This window comes from Helicoverpa zea, chromosome 23, assembly GCF_022581195.2.
Source record: "Helicoverpa zea isolate HzStark_Cry1AcR chromosome 23, ilHelZeax1.1, whole genome shotgun sequence".
NCBI classification, from domain to species: domain Eukaryota; kingdom Metazoa; phylum Arthropoda; class Insecta; order Lepidoptera; family Noctuidae; genus Helicoverpa; species Helicoverpa zea.
This window is the reverse complement of record NC_061474.1, coordinates 9,858,918-9,878,408: the sequence shown is the minus strand read 5'-3', so window position 1 is coordinate 9,878,408 and position 19,491 is coordinate 9,858,918. Positions and strand designations below refer to the sequence as shown.

The window sequence follows — 19,491 nt, the reverse complement described above, 5'->3', positions numbered from 1 at the left end:
GGGAAAAAGAAATAGAACATGAAAACCCACCAAGTATATTATGTATACCAATATATTTTTGTTATTATCAAATGCAGAGCGGTAATAGGTAGTAACTGAAATTACAAAATTCAGCGATATTATCTATCCAATTACCAATAACGTCATTGTGCTGTGACGAACATCTCATTGTTTAGTCTTTATCCTTAAAAGTTCAAAGTTTATAACAATTGTTCGCATTTTACGTTGATAATAAATTAATTAATGACTGTACTGTTACTTTTATCACAAAATATATAAGTACGCTTTTATGTAACTTAGTCAAATCATTTATTAAAACTGAAAAAGCTGAAATAATAATAAATATAACCTTTCTTGGCAGTCGGGTAAAAACAACGCCGAAACTACCTGTGGTTAAAACTTCAGATAACTACAGGAACTCCCTAACTCCCATTAATACGTGCCGTATCTTCGAATGACTTCTAAATCAAGTACTTGACCTGTCTATCTCATTTACCAAATCTACAATATTCCACGAAAAAAATGTATGTCCGTTTCTCCGACATTCACACCTAAACCATTGAACCGATTTAATTGGCACTGCATATTATAATATGCAGGCACTCTGAGAAAGGATGAAGGATGTAATGTTCTTTTTATCCGGGTGCCCGAAATAGTGTGTTCGGAACGAGAGAGAAACCGCGGGGAACTACCTACTAGTCTAATATCTGTATAGTCTAATTTATTTTATCAAGCGTTTACTTAATAATTTCGTTTTGTACATAATATTTTGAATGAGGAAATGACTCAATGGGAATTTTCCTGTTACAGAGTTTATCAACTTATTTCAGTTGTGTTCGTCTAATAAATGAACGGGGATCGAGTTATTTGTCCTTATTTTATGATAGCTCTTTGTTTGTCTACACAGTAGTCTACGTACACACGTAAGATTAAAAAATCGACTGACAGTTGATCCTATGGTTGTAAATAAAAATGTTTTCAGTCGGTCTGATGTCGGCTAAACACCTGATCTTTGTAAAGTGCGTCCTATCATTCATCTTCATACTGATTTATGAGCTCAAACAAATTGTCGGCCGACTAAAGATTTGCAGTGTGCGCGGGTAGGCTAACACTGTAATGTTGTGATAATCAAGATTTATTTGTGACGGACAGACAACAGACGCTTTGTCCTTATACATAGCTGAATTCTCAACATATTTGGGAACGTTTGAAATTCCTGACCTGACGCAAGAATGTAGGTACCTACTCTAGTTGATTTAACCAATCAGATTGCTTGACAATTTATGCTTTAGGTAAGATTTTTGAATGAATTTGTTTGTAGAATACATTGGTAAATGCCTAATAAGCTTATTTCTTAGGAGCAATAATTAAAGTCATAGGTTTTTATTTCATGTAGATTGTAGACCTATTACAGGTTTTTAAGAACGTCAAAAGCTAGGTGCACAGTTTTAAGAAGTGGGTCTTATGCAGAATAATCGGCAACGCAAATACACTCTTCCGTTCATAGGTACGTTTATACAGGGTGGCCCATCCATAGGCGTCCAAAAGAAAAATTTAGAAGCTCTATGCTATGGGGTATCCGATTTACAGAGGTTTTTTTTGTGTAATTAATCATCATGATAGAAGCTAACACCTGAAACAAAGCAGTTTGGCTAAACATTCTAGAATTTCAATAAAATTTTATCTGAAGTTCAAAATTAGAAACCTGCTTAGAAACCCCTTATAATTAACTCCACCAGTAATTTTGAACTTCAGATAAAATTTTATGTAAGTTCTAGAATGTTTAGCCAAACTGCCTTTTTCAGGTGTTAGCTATTATCATGATGATTAATTACAAAAAAAAAAATCATCTGTAAACGTTAGGAAAAAAGGTAAAATATAAAAAACAATGTTGAAATGAAAATTACGGAAAAAAATTAAAAACAATTCTGGCTCCTAAACTACAAAAAATCGCAGAACATACATGGGGGTGATTCGGATACCCCATAGCATAGAGCTTCTAAATTTTTCTTTTCGACGCCTATGGATGGGCCACCCTGTATAATAGGTAATAATGTTGACTCAATTCACACACTTTCCGTTGTCGACGGAAAATAAAAACAATGGATTTTTGTAGGTATGTATTTGAATGTTGTACATGTGTCATTTAAGGACATGCTTTAGGGAAAAATGAATGAAGTAACATACATAGGGTTACGAAAAATATTGGCATCAAATTATCATATCAATCTTTACACTGTATTAATGCAATGTTCGCTCAATTGTTAATCGACTTCCAAAATGAAAGAGAAGAGGAACTCAAGAAGATTAGAAAAATACCAAAAGACGTTGACAAAATGAGTTCATATTGATTTCTGACACTTACGCGAATATTAGACATTTAAATAAAACTACTTTTACGGATTTTATCGCGTTATATTAATATTATTTAATCCCGACGTTTCGGATCCTTTACAGCATCCATGGTCACGGGCAGACCATATAGTCTGTCTGTTATTTAAAATGAGTTCAACAAAAACCCAAACAAAGACTTCTAATGCAAGAATATAATTTTCATTATTTTTGTTGAAGAACATAAAACGTTTTAACAATGTTTACGTTCCGATCAAAACACCTAAACAAAATTAACAACGATAGTTCTAACCACATCTAACACTTATATTATTCAAACCAACCATGCCAAAACGGGTTCAAAATTAATATCTACGAAAACAAAAGACACATTTGCATACAATATCGCATGTTATGAAAACCAAATACAGTACTGCTAATCATCTTATGGCATCCTTGTTGATAGCGTCAAAATATTGCGGTTTTCCCAAGCTATTGTACTAAGTTTCATTAAGGATGAATGATGGATTGTTGCTTCTGTACCAGACAATATTATTTACCATCTTTACTAATATTTTAAGCTGAAGCATTTGTTTGTACGTACAACTAAATCTTTAGAAGTACGTCGGCGGTTCGTAAATTCTTTCAGTATCAGATAGGGCTAGGCTTTTTTTTGGTGTGAAATGATCAAATTACTCCTCCTGTTGAGGCATTTCTCGGTCGCAACATTGCTCGGTCGACGGTCAGTGCAACCGTACGTTCAGAAGACCGAATCACATACCAAATCACCCGCGTACCGTCAGCGTGCGCGTTCATAGACTTGCACAGATATAGCTACGTCGACCGACGCCGACGCGACGGTCAGCTCTGACCGCCAGTCGAGCACTGCTTCCAGCCTTAGCGTTGGGGCGTGGGAGACTCTTACTCACTTAAACCCACCATGTTCCTTCCTAAGTTCTTTATCTACCAGGGCCGCGGTAACTCTTTCTAGAAGCATACAAGCGAGAAGTATACAATATTGTATATGGATGACATAATCTGGTGTCTATATTCCATACATGTCGGTTTTCACACCAGGACAAACATTATTATAGTTAGCAGATAATATCCGTTATGTGTACGTGACAACTGAATGTTATGGCATTACACCCACGAAATAGGAAATCCCATGGCGGGAATATTTCCCTTGGGCTGGTTATTGGTTTATTTAGTCCTGCGAGATTAGACATTCTGGTGTCTGATTAATATTAAAGGACAAAGGGAATCTGCGGATAGGCAAATGTTATGATAACAAAATGCTTATAGTATTTCTAGATGAAACACCTGCATACATATATTATATGAAACTTTCACAATGACTATCCCGTTTGTCGTTAACGATTTGAGAAATCTCTGACACTAGAGCTAGTTAGGTGGTTAAATCTGTAGGTCGTAAGATAATATAGATAGGATGAGGAAGAATTATTGAAACTTAATGAAGTTCTAATCCTATTATTTAGGACGAGACTAATGTAGTGTAAGGTTCGAAATGTTTTTCACGTTTATTTTATCTTTTTAATTACGATTTCTGATGCTTTAGAATTTTTATTATGGCAACATTTCAATTTGAGGAGATTTTACTTTTCGCCATCTGGCAACACCGGAAATTGATTTGAACGGAATAAGATCAGGTGGGGGCATTCTGGCTCGGACCGTTGAATTGTGCGGTTGCGTCAAGTTGTTCAAGTGTAAGACGTAAATTGGTTGGCTGGATAATTTTCAAGGCTGGATTGTTATTTGTTTTGGTTACTAAATATATTCAAGTTTAAACGAAGAATCTTTGTTTCCTGTTCGTGCCCTTACTTCTGAGGTAGTCTTATATCTCAGAAGTGGGATAGAGAAAACGTAAGTACACGCCTACATCTATTTTTACTTTTATATTTAATAATCTGTTTTGCAATAATCACGCTAACCTAACTGTTAAAAATATTATTCAAGAGGTACATACATAGTTGTACCTGCCTATTCCACAATTTTTAATACATGTATTTTACTTAGGGCCGATTTTTCGATCGCCGGATGGCTCTTATCTGAGTGTGTTTGACAGCTTTTGTATAGAAAATATGTCAAACCGCCATATTTATTCCTTAGACGGAAGTTAGCTGATGATCGAAAAATCAGCCCATGCGGACAACTACTTTGCATGTACCACATAGTTATTTAAACCTTGCGGATTCATTTATATTATTTTTGCATCTAACCCGTATACAGGGTATATTAATGATTGACAAAAAAAAAAAAAAAAAAAAAACAACAACATAAAAAAAAATAATATATTGCAGGGGTATATAAAAGGGGTGAAAAAACGTGTTATTTTTGTCGTCAGACTTACCGTTTACGAGATATCTTAAGGTTTAGTTCTATTACTAAAATCTACAATTTTGTTCGACGAGTTTCAGAAAATGGAGACTGGAAATGGCCATGGCAGGCTAGAGACCCCTCGAAGCAGTCGTTCACTCACACGGGGTAGCCACAGCCGCGAGCGCAGCCGCAGTCGCAGTCGCGGAGTACGGGACCGCGAGTTGGCGCTCAGGCGGGAGCAGGAGAAGGTTCGGCTCTTGGAGTTGGCCTTGCAACAAGAACGAGACGCCGAACAGCGCAGGAAGCACAGCGAGCATCTTAGCGAGCGCCGCAGCGAGCGCCACAGCGAGCGCCGCAGCGAGCGCCACAGCGAGCGCCGCAGCGAGCGCCACAGCGAGCGCCGCAGCGAGCGCCGCAGCGTGGACCGTGGCGAGCATGAGATGAGGTCAAGGAGTCGCAGCCGAGCCAGCGTCGAGCATCGCACTAAAAGGTCATGTACTCCCACTTTTACTACTAACGATGTCGTGAAATTATTTAAGAATATTAGAGATGTCATTCCATCGCAGCCGTCAAATCAATGCTTACCCTCAATCAGTAAAGGCTTCGATAAAAATATACTTCCAGAATTTAATCCATCTCAGAAAAACCAACGTATGGACACGTGGTTAAAAAAGGTTAACGAGTGTGCAGAGGTTTACGGCTGGGATGGAAGAACTACAGTGCATTTTGCGATGCAGAAACTCTCGGGACTTGCAAAAACATGGTACGAGAGTCTTAACTCGATTTTGTTTACCTGGAAGGAATGGCAGATAAAGTTAATGAGTGCTTTTCCCTGTGAGCAAAATTACGGACAACTCCTTGAGGATATGTTGAAGCGCAAAAGTCGTCCCAATGAGTTAGTCGAGAATTATTATTACGAGAAATTGGCCCTCCTTAATCAATGTGACATAACGGGTAGGCGCGCGGTAGACTGCATCATCCATGGCATAAGTGATAAAACTATGAGATCTAGCGCGTTGGCGTTGAGATGCGATGAGCCGGATCAATTATTAAAATTCCTACTAAGTAACAACAAAGAACTCCCGACACATCCATTTTTTAACAGGGATAAGGTGGGTGCCTCCTCTGATGACCGACAAAGTTTCAGGCCCAATAGCAAGAGCAATCCAAATGTGTATTGTTACAACTGTAAGGAGAAAGGACACCCTTTCTCTAAATGTACGAAGCCTTTAGTGAAATGCTCAACGTGTAACAGAATTGGACACAAGGCTGAAACATGTCGCTCTAAATCTGAAATGGGGAATAGTAAGTCTGACACTATAACAAAGACAATGCGTATAAAGAACTCAAATCCGAACAATAAATTCATAAAATCAGTTAAAATTGGGGATGATATCGTTGAAGCCTTCGTTGATCTAGGTAGCGAGGCTAGTTTAATACGGAAAACTACATTTTCAAAGCTTGGGCTACAACATGATAATATTCCAATCCCACTGACTGGTTTTGGTAATAAATTGATATATTCCTTGGGTTCTGCTAAGTTTAAGATAAGTGTTGACGATATTGAGGCCGATGTCGTATTTAGAGTAGTAGACGACGTGTTTTTAGAAAAACCAATACTTGTTGGGCAAACTTATTCAGAGCAACCACATATTGCGTTGTATAAAGATGCGCATAAGCTGAATTTCTTATGTAATAGTAATGACACTTCAACTTTTGATGTCATAGAAGACGGTGACAAGATAAGAATCAGATCCGCGGCTCATAATGTACTATTCGGTCCAGCCAGTATTAGAGCTTTAACGCACAAGGAATTCACAGGAAATTTAATACTAGACTCTAAGATAGTAGGTAAGCCAAATGATCAATACTTGGTATGTGGTGGTGTCTACGAGGCCAAGGATAGTCTCCTTTTTGTCACATTAACGCCGTGTTCGACACCATGCCGGGTGCTAGAAAATTTCGTCTTTTCGCGAGCCGAAAGAGTGGAGGCAGTTTATAGGCTCACGGAGGTAGCAAAGTCCATCGAAGGTCAATTCTTTGAGAATAATGTGGGCGAGGGTTTCGACGAGAAAGACGTTCACATAGGCGATTCTATATCTGAAAGCGACAAGGAAAAACTGCTTGAATTGTTACGTCGCCACAAAGAATGTTTTGCATCCACTTTGGGTGATCTGGGGTGCACAACAACCACCGAAATGAAAATAGAACTGAACAGCCAACGTCCAGTCGTCTATAGACCGTATCGACTTTCGCACTTCGAACGTGAAAAGGTACGCGCCATGATAGATGAGATGTTGCAGGCGGGAATCATTAGGGAATCTGCTTCCAATTACGCGAGTCCCATAATTCTTGTCCGCAAGAAAGATGGCAATATTCGACTATGCATCGATTACCGATTACTAAATTCGGTCACGGTGAAGGAGAGATACCCCATACCTGTCATCGATGATGAGATTGCCAGACTTTCTGGACAAGCGTGGTTCATTACGTTAGATCTTATGTCTGGGTATTATCAAGTCCCCATCGCGGAAGAAAGTAAACACCTGACGGCGTTTGTCACGCCGGACGGACAATACGAGTACAATCGTATGCCGTTCGGCTTGGCAAACGCGCCAGCAGTATTCCAGCGAATGATGAATAACGTTCTAGGTTCAGCTAGGTTTGAGAAGGCTACTGTGTATATAGATGACTTGCTAATATACGGAAAGGATCCGTCGGAATGCATGAAACGGTTAGAAGATATATTACAGTTGTTACGGGAAGCTAATCTAAAATTGAATCTGTCTAAATGCAGTTTTCTTCAAAACAGGATAAACTATCTGGGCTACGAAATTAGCGCTGAGGGTATGCGTATTCAAAGTGTTGCAGATTTTCCCCGTCCGGAAAATATACACGGTGTGCGGCAATTCTTAGGTCTGGTGAGCTATTTTAGGAGGTTCATCCAAGGCTTTGCACAATTAGCACACCCTCTCACTAAACTGCTTAAAAGGGATACTGTGTGGAACTGGTCCACCGATCAAGAAGAAGCATTTAGTGTTTTAAAACGAAAACTAATCAGTAGACCCGTGCTGACAATATATGACCCCTCTGCAGAGTTTGAACTGCATACTGATGCGAGTAAACTGGGTGTAGGAGGGATCCTTTTACAGCGCCCAAAAGGGAGTGAAGGTTCTTTTCATCCTGTGGCCTATTATAGCCGACAGACGACCCCTGAGGAAAAGAACTTTCACTCATACGAACTGGAAACTCTAGCTGTTATATGCTCCCTTAAAAAGTTTAGAGTATACCTGTTAGGCAAAACCTTTAAGGTCGTTACAGACTGCAGCGCCTTACGTTCCACGTTTGGAAAACGCGACCTAATACCTAGGATTGCCCGATGGTGGCTCGCTATGCAGGAATATGATTGCGTCGTGGAATACAGGGCAGGTACAAGGATGAACCACGTTGACGCATTATCGAGAAATCCTATACGAGATATAGACACGCAAAATTGTCAGCAGTATCCCACAGTCATGGCCATAAGTGAGGGCGACTGGCTACTTACTCTGCAGCTAGGAGACTCGGAGCTTTGTCGAATTCGCGATATTGTTGGAAGCGACTTAGATCCTAAAGGGATAGAGTATATTAAGGAAAACTATGTTATACGGGACAATAAGCTATAAGGATAGAAATAAGGACTCTGTTAGATTTGTGGTGCCGAAGGGTGCAAGATGGCAAGTTTGCAAGATGAACCATGACGACCTAGGGCATGTTGGTTTTGAGAAAACTTACGAACGTATCAAAAGAAACTATTGGTTTGCCAAAATGAAACGGTTCATCAGAAAGTACGTATCGGCGTGTATCGATTGTGCTTTCGCAAAGAAAAATGAAACCTCTCGAGAAGGATTATTACATCCCATCGAAAAGGTTGCGATTCCTTTTCATACGCTACACGTCGACCATCTTGGACCCTTTGTCAAATCAAAACGAGGCAACACACACATACTGACGGTGGTTGACTCTTTTACAAAGTTTGTATTTATTAAACCAGTGAGGAACACAAATACCCAGAATCTTATTAAGGCTTTAAGAGACATCTTTGATACGTTTAGAGTCCCTGACCGTGTTATCAGCGATCGAGGGTCCTGTTTTACCTCTCATTCGTTCAGGAGGTTTTGTCTAGACCAGGGGATAAGGCATGTTCTTAATGCAGTTGCGAGCCCCAGGTCAAACGGACAAGTCGAGAGGTATAACAGAACTATCCTCGATTCCTTGACAGCAGAGAACCTAAGAGATGATGAAAGAAACTGGGATGACAAATTAGGAAAAATACAATGGGGCTTAAACAATACTATGCAAAAAACAATTGGTAGGTCACCTGCAGAGGTTATGTTCGGATCTAAAATGAATAGCGAAAAGAATTCGGCAATGAATGAAATAGTAATTAATACTCGTGAAGACGAGGATGTAGATTCAATTCGTGTAGAAGTCAAGGATAGGATAGATAAATGCCAAGTAGCTCAGAAACTATATTACGATAAAGGACGCCGACCAGCACGTGTATATAAAAACGGGGAACTGGTTAAAATAACTAAAGTCGCTTTTCACAACAACGGTAAAAGTACAAAACTCATGCCTAATTATGAGGGACCGTATAAAGTTATTAAAATTCTGGGCAACGATAGATACAAGGTAGCCCCTATTGCCGGTTTTGAGGGAATGAGGAATAAGAAAAAGACCACTGTTGCTTCAGACAGGATGAAGCCGTGGATTCACGTAGCGTCATTGGAAATAGAAGACGTAGATGAGGATGACGCGCCTGATGATGGCGATGATGCAATGTCTTCTGATTGACTAGTTGATAAACAATTACCTAAGTTTCAAAAGATATTTATTAATGTTTTATTTAATTATGTTGTAAATTATTCGAGAGATGGCTACATACCTACATATATGTTTTATTTTTCTGTTTCAGGTCAAGCATGAGGCATCAAACGGATACGTCGTGACTTGACCTGTTACATGGATGGTTATTGGTTAATCTACAACTGACTTAATCAAATGGAAGGTGGTTAGTTAGTTGATAGATTTGGATTGTTATTGGATGGACGGGTAATACAAATACTCATGGTTCGATTGATAATAATTGAAGGATGGTTACCAGTCTTGTTCTCGGAAATTCAGGCTCGCAGCGTTACCGCGTGTCTGGATTTTGCATGGCTAATTTTCTTAGATATTTTTATGTTCAAATTTAAAATGTATAGTTTTGGTTTTAGACAAATTGTATCTAGTTAACACCAAATCATACTTACACTAATTACCTAGTACAAAACTTACAACTGGATAGCCAAAATAGTCAATTGTATTAAGTATAAAAATAACTAATGTTAACTGTAGGTTTAGAAATACGGTAGTCTAATATAATAGCAATCAACAAACTATATACGACAATCAAAACACGAAGCCTGTAAAATATGCGATTCTTGTAAAACAAACATGCATGCACTGTAAAATACTATACATAGATGTTTCTAAAAATAACAAAATATTATGCAATTGAAATGATTATTGTGTAAGCAAAATGTTCCCACCCACTTGCCGAGTGTAAGGTTCCACCTGGGTTGTGTATGAGGGCATACACAATGTCAGGATGGACGAGTGTAAGGTTCGAAATGTTTTTCACGTTTATTTTATCTTTTTAATTACGATTTCTGATGCTTTAGAATTTTTATTATGGCAACATTTCAATTTGAGGAGATTTTACTTTTCGCCATCTGGCAACACCGGAAATTGATTTGAACGGAATAAGATCAGGTGGGGGCATTCTGGCTCGGACCGTTGAATTGTGCGGTTGCGTCAAGTTGTTCAAGTGTAAGACGTAAATTGGTTGGCTGGATAATTTTCAAGGCTGGATTGTTATTTGTTTTGGTTACTAAATATATTCAAGTTTAAACGAAGAATCTTTGTTTCCTGTTCGTGCCCTTACTTCTGAGGTAGTCTTATAGTAGCAAGTAAAAAACAAACATGAAAGAACAGTTTGACGAATTCAGATGACAACTTGAGTGACAATATTTCAACAAATCACAAAACTGAACCAGGTCATAAAACACAAAAGGTTACTAGTATGAATTGTTAAGAAAAACACAGCGTGTCAGTATAACCGCAAGTAGTATGAGTCAACTAAAGGAAATTGGTCATTGTGGTCGGCGCGTATTTACGCTCGGACATCTAACCGACACGTTAACTTAAGCTGTAGACAGAATAGGCGTTAAATAAGTAGTTACGCGTATAGTAAAAGATAGTTCAAAACTAGTCCGCGTATAAAGGAGATGTAAGAATAAGCTTTCTTATATTTTTGGGCCTTGCAAAAAGGTAAAATTGGTGGCTATTGATAGAGGTTTATTAAATCATCATTGAATTATGTTCACATTTTGGTAACCTGAAAAACAAGTTAAGGTTTTATGAATAGGCATAGGTAAGTCTGTTTTTTTTTTGTTTATTGTAAACTCATCGACATAGTTTAGGCTTTTCCAAGTTTGAAAATTATAATATATTAGGTCAATTAAGCTCTATTTTTAAAGCAAACTTTGTGTAAAAACCCTCGTCTCTTTTGAGCACTTGTGTTAAATGCATTCAAAATGTGTGTGTGTGTGTGTGTGTAAACGCATACTTTCGGACACCAAGTGTGTACGCAGCCTTAGAGGAGACCACTTAGTTACACACGAGTTGTAAATGTAACTACAATACATATCGAGACGATGTTCAGAGCATTTTTGCAACTAGACCAATAATAGTCTAGAAAGCAATCTCGTAAGACCTAAGAGTTAGCTTTGAGAAACAAAATTACTCTCTGAAGACACGAAATATTTTGATCAGTGAAATAAATAAAGCCTTTAATTTAATGTAGAAGATCATAATGTTATCAAAAACAATATTAGTGTCTTAAAGAATGATAGGTGAGGAAGGATACAGTCATCTTACGACTGTCACCTCCCAGTGACAAGGGTCAACCACAGAAGTTTCTCATTGTGAAAATTGGCAAACGTTGGACCAACAATTTGTCATCATTCATTCAAGGGCTATGGCCTTTAACCCTATAAGATTTAAGTCTTGATATTAATAAATCTTACAGGATACAGCCTTGGAAGTTTTGATGAATGAACAATTATGTTTCGCAATCAAAATTTTGATTACATCCCTGTTGTAGTAATACATTCAGATGAAATTGAAAACCCTCTGTGAGAACTTCATTGTATGGAAATTCAAGTTTGGAACTTGCGAATTGATTTAATCAACGGAATGAATTTTCAAGTTCTCCATTTGAATTTTTTGAATGGGCTTCATATCTCGATGCCATATTGGTTTTAAAAGGTGTGGGAAAATACCCATTTCACACATTTTTGTAGCTTACGGTAAAAAAATCATGTAACATGTTATGACCGACATAAAGCCTGAAAACTGGGGTACCGTAACAAAGAAAATTTTAGGATCATGACTGACCTTCGGTACAGGAAAATTGTGATTACCGAATGTACAGCCTTTACGTATACTGTTACCTACATTATGTTTGTTATTACCGGCAGGTTTAACTTCAATATTCCCTTTGTCTTTATCGTCAGTAACCCGTGTCTGAGGGCTCAAAATAAACGCCACTCTTTTATTTATATTTGTCAAAGGGATTGTGGCTTTAGTCTTTACTTAGTCTCTTTGTGTAGTTAGCAAGTTTGAAATAATCATTCAGCCTTTCAATTAAGCGTGTTTCAGGTGTTTCTCATCAATGCAGGTCCAGGTAATAACAAACAAATCAATATACCCGTAGACGGTTCAATATTCTTCATAACCTTTATAAAGTAAGCAGCATTAAGTCGGTGACATAACACACTTGCCTGTACTTACTACTCATCTAAGGAATCTTCTACCTAAAAGCAACAGTCAATAAGTACTGCCAATCATATAATAACATCTACGATCCGACTACTTACTTCCACTGAAAATACTGTTTAGCCCTCGAACATTCAGATACAATCGCCTCCGAACTTAAGCTCACGATTATGACGTCACTGAGTAAGGAACAAAACACTACCCACCAAATAGGTTTCCACTAGCAATTTAATTTAGCAATCTTTGTTTTCAACACGCGGTTTGGACGAGGAGAATGTTTGGACGGGCGACGTGCGCTCCGTTACGCGTCCCGCGCCAGACTGAAGCCTCCGAGGTGAGCCGGGCCAATAGTGCCCGCCCCCCTCCCCGCGCGCCGCCCGCCCCGCCCGCCCAGGCACACGCGCCTCGCTACCACAGCGCATAGACTAGATAACACAGATGAGATAAGTGCTGAAGACCTTGGTGGTCAGCTTAAAACCGATATTATATTAATGTTAAATTGCTTTCTAGAACTGACGACAGGAATGAAACAGTGCTCAGAGGCCATCTCATGCCACGGCTATCTATGATTGCTTGATTGATGATCTCACTCCCATAATCCACTAATCTTGGCATTAGAGATATGATACCGCACGTACAATAGTGCGTAGTATTAAGAATCTAATAAAACGTGACTGCAACAAACGTGATCGTAATTAATTTAATTGTTAATAAATAAAGATGCAATATTATTTATTCTATTCAATAGTTAATGATGATGATGGTGATTTTCTTGGATAAGTTGTTATTTTATTTATCTGTAGAGTAAATCACAATAAGAATTTCATTAACATGAATTCTTATTTAATTACATAATTCATGGCTTCTGCGATTTCAAGTAGGAAAAATTATACATTAGCAATTTCCTATTCAACGTTACTTCAGCTTCTACGTCAATAGCATCCTGACTGTTATTAAAAATGCGAAAGTATTTTTTTATATGTCACGCTTTCACGCTAAAACTAAGAACTAAAACTAAAGAACCGATTCAAAAATACTAGGAACGCTGAAAGTCTGGGGCCCGAGAAAGAACAAGGGATATTTTTTATCTGAACGTGGGAAGAAGTAACCTCTAAGAAGCGGTCAATATTTATCACATCAAGATAGTATATAAAGGATCTAATCATACAACAAACAAAAACAACGTATGCTTTACATAATCCGTAAGTAGGTAGGTAGATACCTTTTTTATGGAAAATCGTCAAATGACCCCTCCCGCTGTGGGTACAGCGTGAGGAAGTGTCAGACTCTTACTGACTAAAACCCGCCACGTTCCTTCTTAAGCCCTTTATGTTCCAGGGCCGCGGTAACTCTTTCGAACAATCCCGCAGTCTGCAGGGAGTAGGTAGATACCTTACGACCTGTCTATCCTCTCTGCGTCAGTTAATCTATGGTACGCTCTAAGTCGCAATGTTTTTGATCAGACTCAAAAGAATGTTACATTCGTGAAACAATTAGCTTTACGTGGCTATTTTCAGAAAAAAATAAAGTGATAGCACTCCAAGATATCGTTTAGGGTGTTATTTTGAGTGTACAGTAACTGTTGACACCATTGATATACCTTCTTCCTTACTCAGCATTAGGTATATTTCTGTTATTCTTTTCAATTGTTAGTTGATTTACTTTCTTCACTTTTAGGGACTTTTTGGGGATTTATAAATAGGTATAAAAAGAAGGTTGTATTACAGCTGAACCGATTTCAATGTTTCGTGCACAGATAATCCAGTGCCTAAGAAAGGACACAGACTATTTATTATCCGGGTGCGAGAAGTAATTTTTCGTTGTGCGGGTGGAACCGCGGAAAACAGCTAGTTAGTATCTAAACCCCAGAGTAAGTACCTTCCTAGTAAGTACCATACTTAGTTCGTTAACCAAGCAAACTTCGGGACACTACCAAGAAATACGGAAAATCCCCACAATATTAGTTCCACGTGGCTCTTCACTAAAAATATAACTAAATCCCAATAGTGAGAACATTAATAGATTATGAGCCAAAAATATTCCTTAAATCTATCTTAACCTCCAAGGCCTGTGTAACAAATTTTCCCCCCAAAAATCTCATTTTATCAGTCCCCGGGGGAGGAATAAATGATACATAGTTGATACGGGGGAAAGTTTTTCAAAGTCATTATGATGTTGCGTGGCACTCATGCCTCTGGGAGACGATGAGTTAACACTACAATGAGGTCGGAGAAACTTTTCAAAAATAGTCAACATGAATGACATTTATAAGCGTAATTTGATACACTTGCACGTTTTGTTTAAGGCGGCTTTTCATTCAGCTGTAAGGTTAAACGTTTTAAGAGGTCTTATGAACGTAGATATTTAATTGGACAGCTAATTTAACCATTTGGCTGTGACATATTATACACGGCATATTGTAGGTATCTAGGTATTTCAAAATATTATCAATTTGTAATCTTCCTGTTTGTCTATTTGATTGACTAATTTCGGAAATAGCCGGAACTAATTTGACGTGAATTTCAGTGCCAGACAGCTGAAGTATTAAGATAGTAACTTAACTTTTATCCAAATGGAAAGCAGTTTCGCTTGTACGCAGGTGAATCAAAAGTGAACGATACTCCCTACCTTGTACATAAGTATTTAAATAAAGGGGAAAAAACTTTTATCAGCTACATACCTACATGACCAATAAAAACCTACAGGTACTAAACAATCCATCGTAAAGCGCTTCATAAAATAGCGAACCTTTACTTTAAATTTTACCCTCGATCGGCTGCAGCGCTTTACGTCCGTGACCGAGAATATATTGACACAAGTTCAATGGTTTACGACTGATTTTATTTAGCTGCTGAAATTGCTTTTAGGTAATGTTCAGTGCAGTTTTCAGTTGTTCGGTATATATTGCTCTGGGGACTTTTTTGATGCGAGTGTGTAGTTTCTTCGGAGTCCAAAATAAATAAGATACCGACTTCAGTGGGCTATTTTATTTATTTTAGAGTAAGCTTCACTCACCTAATACTGATGTATTTCTAACTAGCTTTCTGTGGGAACTATTCCGTGTATCAAGATAAAAGGTATCATTCATTGACACATGGGTGTCTAACACTGAAAGAGTTGTTCAAGTCGGATCAGTGGTTCCTGTAAGCAAACAAACAACGTCAACTTTATAATATTAAAATGATCGCTTAAATTATGGGAAGGGGAGGAGCTCAGCATATTTTCCTTTGTCTTTGCCTTCCGTATTCTGTGCTGCTGCTGATGCTGTCTTATGTATTCAACGTAGGTATTTCACAAAATGTCTTTGGTCGTCCCCATGTTTCCTCTCTCAAACGAGAAAAAAATTACACAACTTTCCCAAACATACATAGACGTAGTCCTCGCACATCCAGACTCATGCAAATTTTAAGTTGGCGACTCTCCAGCTAAGTTTTATGTGAGAAAACAAATAACTTGGTACATTTGCTTTATTACTCGAAGGGTAATCTGGTGAGTAAGTAGCCTGTTCATTTCATTATGTTGTAACTTGAGGTACTTCGCTTAGGAAAGCGTAGAAGGGTTTCAATTCAAGAATGGCAGGATTACAGACTGTTTTTCAACTAAACTTCCATGTCGGTAAATATATTATTTACCTTGATCTAGAGGCAGAGTGGAACCACTATACTTGCCATTATAGGATTCGAAAAAAATACTTAGGCAGGGATAGGAAATATTGGCGGTATAGGTCCTAAGCCTGCTTGGGCTGCAGGATTGTTAGACAACTTAACTGTGGCCCTGTTACACAAAGGGCACTAAAAACCCTATGGTGGGTTCTAGTCAGAAAAAGTCTGACAGCGAGGTATTAGATGATTTCCCACGGCAAAAAAGGGATGGGAACCATTTAATAGCTTGCCATGCCACTGTAGACGTGGTTTAAAACCGAGAGAAAAAACCTAAAATTATGAGTACATTTATCAAATTCGATAGTCGCATGTCAAACCAAAACTAATTAATGATTAAAGTCTCTAACATCGACTGCAGGGTGTAAACTTATTTCCTATAACGTTGGGTAATCTCCCCGGAGTAGCGGTACCTCCACGGTCGAAGCCAACGTCTCTTTTATAGCAGTTTTACGATGATATAACCTTTGCTTTGGCATTTTCTATCTGGCTGTTAGAAATATTCTAGTCCAAGTTTCGCTGTCCTGACTTTGAATATAGGTCAAAGTTTATGACTATATTTTATCAGTCGGTTTTCGTATCCGTCCGAAGGAGTTCAATGTACAAAGCTGCATACATTCTAAGATTTATCTTACCTACTAAAAGTTTTGACCAAGCAATGACTATTTACGTTGGATGTCTATAAGCTATCCATTCGCTGATTTGTGATTAAAGATTGAATTTTGACATTGGCTCCGTATAAATTACTACCTGTTACATATATAATATACATGCGCGGCTGAAACCGTGGCAAAATGGTTAGAAATGTCCAATCCCTAATCTCAAAACAAAAGATTCATTATAGGAACCAGTCAACTGTCGAAAAGATGGTACCCATTCGAATTGACGTACGTTTTATGTTACATCGTAAGTCAAGCGAAACCTTCTTCCTGATTCCTTTAATTTGCCTTTCTATAAAAAGCACTATTTCCATCTACACAAACCACTTCTGCCGATGCAAGTACCGTGAGAAACAACAGACGGTGCTGCGTAGGAAGATTACCTTTACTCCATCAAAACAATCTACAGTTCTATAGCAAGACTTTTATAACCTGCGTGGGTTAGTTAAGTATACCTCAGTACCTCTAGTACTGAAGTTTTCTTAGAATAACTCGAAAACATATTTTTTTGCAGCGCACTTTGTTGGGAAGCAATATTGTAAATGGTGCGTCGCGGCTTTGTGTTTTTGTTTGGTAATAGTAGATGGGCTTATGTATTATTTTAGGCAAAAAGAGGAGCTCATGGCTCAGTAACAGCTACAATCATATGGTGTACTTAATGTTTGGGGCGGTTGGTGCGTTGGTTAGGACAAGTCCCGGCTATTGTCATATCGGGTAAAAACCAGAAAGTTTGAAAATCATTCTTACTAAGATGTGACTGGCTGCCCAAGTGCTACTACTGGCTCAAGGAGGTCTTATAGGCATTAACTCCATGTAAAAAACTGGTGCTCAGGTGCTTCCTTTTATACTGGAAGCTGAACCCAATATACACTTCTGGACACATTTATTGAAAAAAAAGTCATATTATGGTAGTTGAGAAAGAGCTAGCCAAATGAAGTTTCATAATGAAAATAATCCACATTCATCAGAACAACGTAAGATCTGAAACAATTACCATTGAAAGTACGTAGGTAAAAGTAAAGTTGTAACCAAAAACTCCACGTATCACCGAACCACGAGTCTCGAATAACGACTTGCTGCATTCTGAAGCATTCTGAACCTTCAGATAGATGTGATATGTAGGTACTTAGATATGTACACCAACGAGTGTATTCTTTTAATATATGTATTTAGTAATCTGTGCTAATATTATAATAACTGCGAAGGGAACTGTGTCCGTCTGTCTTTAGGGGTGTTTTCGCTAAAACCACTGAACTGATTTTAGTGAAATTTAGTACAGAAAACTAGTTTAAAGCCTGACAGAGAGAGCATAGGCTACTTTTTATTCGGGTGCTGTATTTTAGGACACAGGTGGAACCGTGTAAATATCAATATAATTTGATAGCTAGCTGTTCCCGGCGCCCAAAATGACTGACCCGATTTAGTTGATTCTAATGATGATGATGAGTCTTGAACCGTGTACTTTAAAGTGTTGATTCATAATATTCGACCTTTTGAAAACTTTTTATACAGCTTTCCGTCCACAAAGTATACAGCCAACTTCAAAAAGACTAAACTTGACACGGCATCCAAGGTTCTGTTCTCCTACCAGGTAGCCTACAAACCTATTGACGTGCCCGTGACGTCACGGCCGCGCCTCTGGCTCCATGTCACAGCGCTATACTTGGAAACAAACAGTTGGTGTACGCGGAAGCTGGCCTTGATCGTTCAGCGAAACTCTATGGCCTAATTTAATGTTTTTTTTTAGTTCAGGGTTTACCTAGATTGGCTAGTTTGTATTCTTTTTGCGCTGGGTTAGAAAAGGCACATTTTAAAGTTGCGTTCCCAAAGGTCGAAGGAGGACTCCATTAGTGAGACTTCGCTGTCCGTCTGTCCGTCATCAGGCTGTATCTCAATATCATGGACAGTGATAATAAGACAGCTGTGGATCTTGTATGTCTGTTGCCACTATAACAACAAAAAAAAAAGAACAATATATATACGTACGTACTAAGAAATGTTATTGTAGTCTTTCAATGTTGATGACTGTATATGCTAGACTATAGGTAAGCCTTATTTAGTAAGCAATTAGAAATCAGAAATAAGTCGCATAGATAGCACATAGATACGCCCACAGTTAAGGCTTGTTCCGACTTCACCATGCTAACAGTTATTTTATATTCGTCGCAATTTGACTTTTGTGACTTTTAGGGTGACACGAATAGACTAGAGTAAAGCGAGTTTTAACACTGTGTGAAAATGTAAGAAAACATTTTGTGGAAACCTGGACTTAAAAATCTGAAATCGCCAATCCGCCTTGTACGATCGTGGTTGCATTCTCTGTATGAGAAGAGGCTGATTATAATGATGATTATTTATTCTTCAGCGACTATAGACTGTCAAAACAATGGTGATGACACGATATGATAGAAACAGAGACACGATTTTCAACGACAAACGACCCGACACCGTATGCACGCACCCTTAGAGTGGGCGTTTTATAAGCTTCTCCAAACACTGTCGTACGTTAAAATTAATCTCTGCAAAATGGCTGAAAAGCACACAGCCGTTACTGACGACAATAGAAACCTTTTGAACGAGGGCATCAAAGAACTGCCTCATGAATCTTCGAGCTGGACGCTTTTGATAGCAATGGACGA

The 19,491-nt window shown here is 38.3% G+C and overlaps 1 protein-coding gene across 2 annotated transcripts in view; it reads right to left on the bottom strand.

Annotated features, from left to right (window-relative positions):
- LOC124641749 (cGMP-specific 3',5'-cyclic phosphodiesterase) overlaps window positions 1–12,860 on the bottom strand; it is a 141,153-nt gene extending 128,293 nt beyond the window's left edge. Inside the window, exon 1 of one of the 2 annotated variants that reach the window (XR_006985700.1) lies at window positions 12,637–12,860. The gene's annotated coding sequence lies outside the window, so the exon portion shown is untranslated. Of the gene's footprint in view, window positions 1–12,635 lie in introns of both variants that reach the window. The other variant, XM_047179919.1, reaches the window with a different exon arrangement.
- Window positions 12,861–19,491: the final 6,631 nt, after the last annotated feature.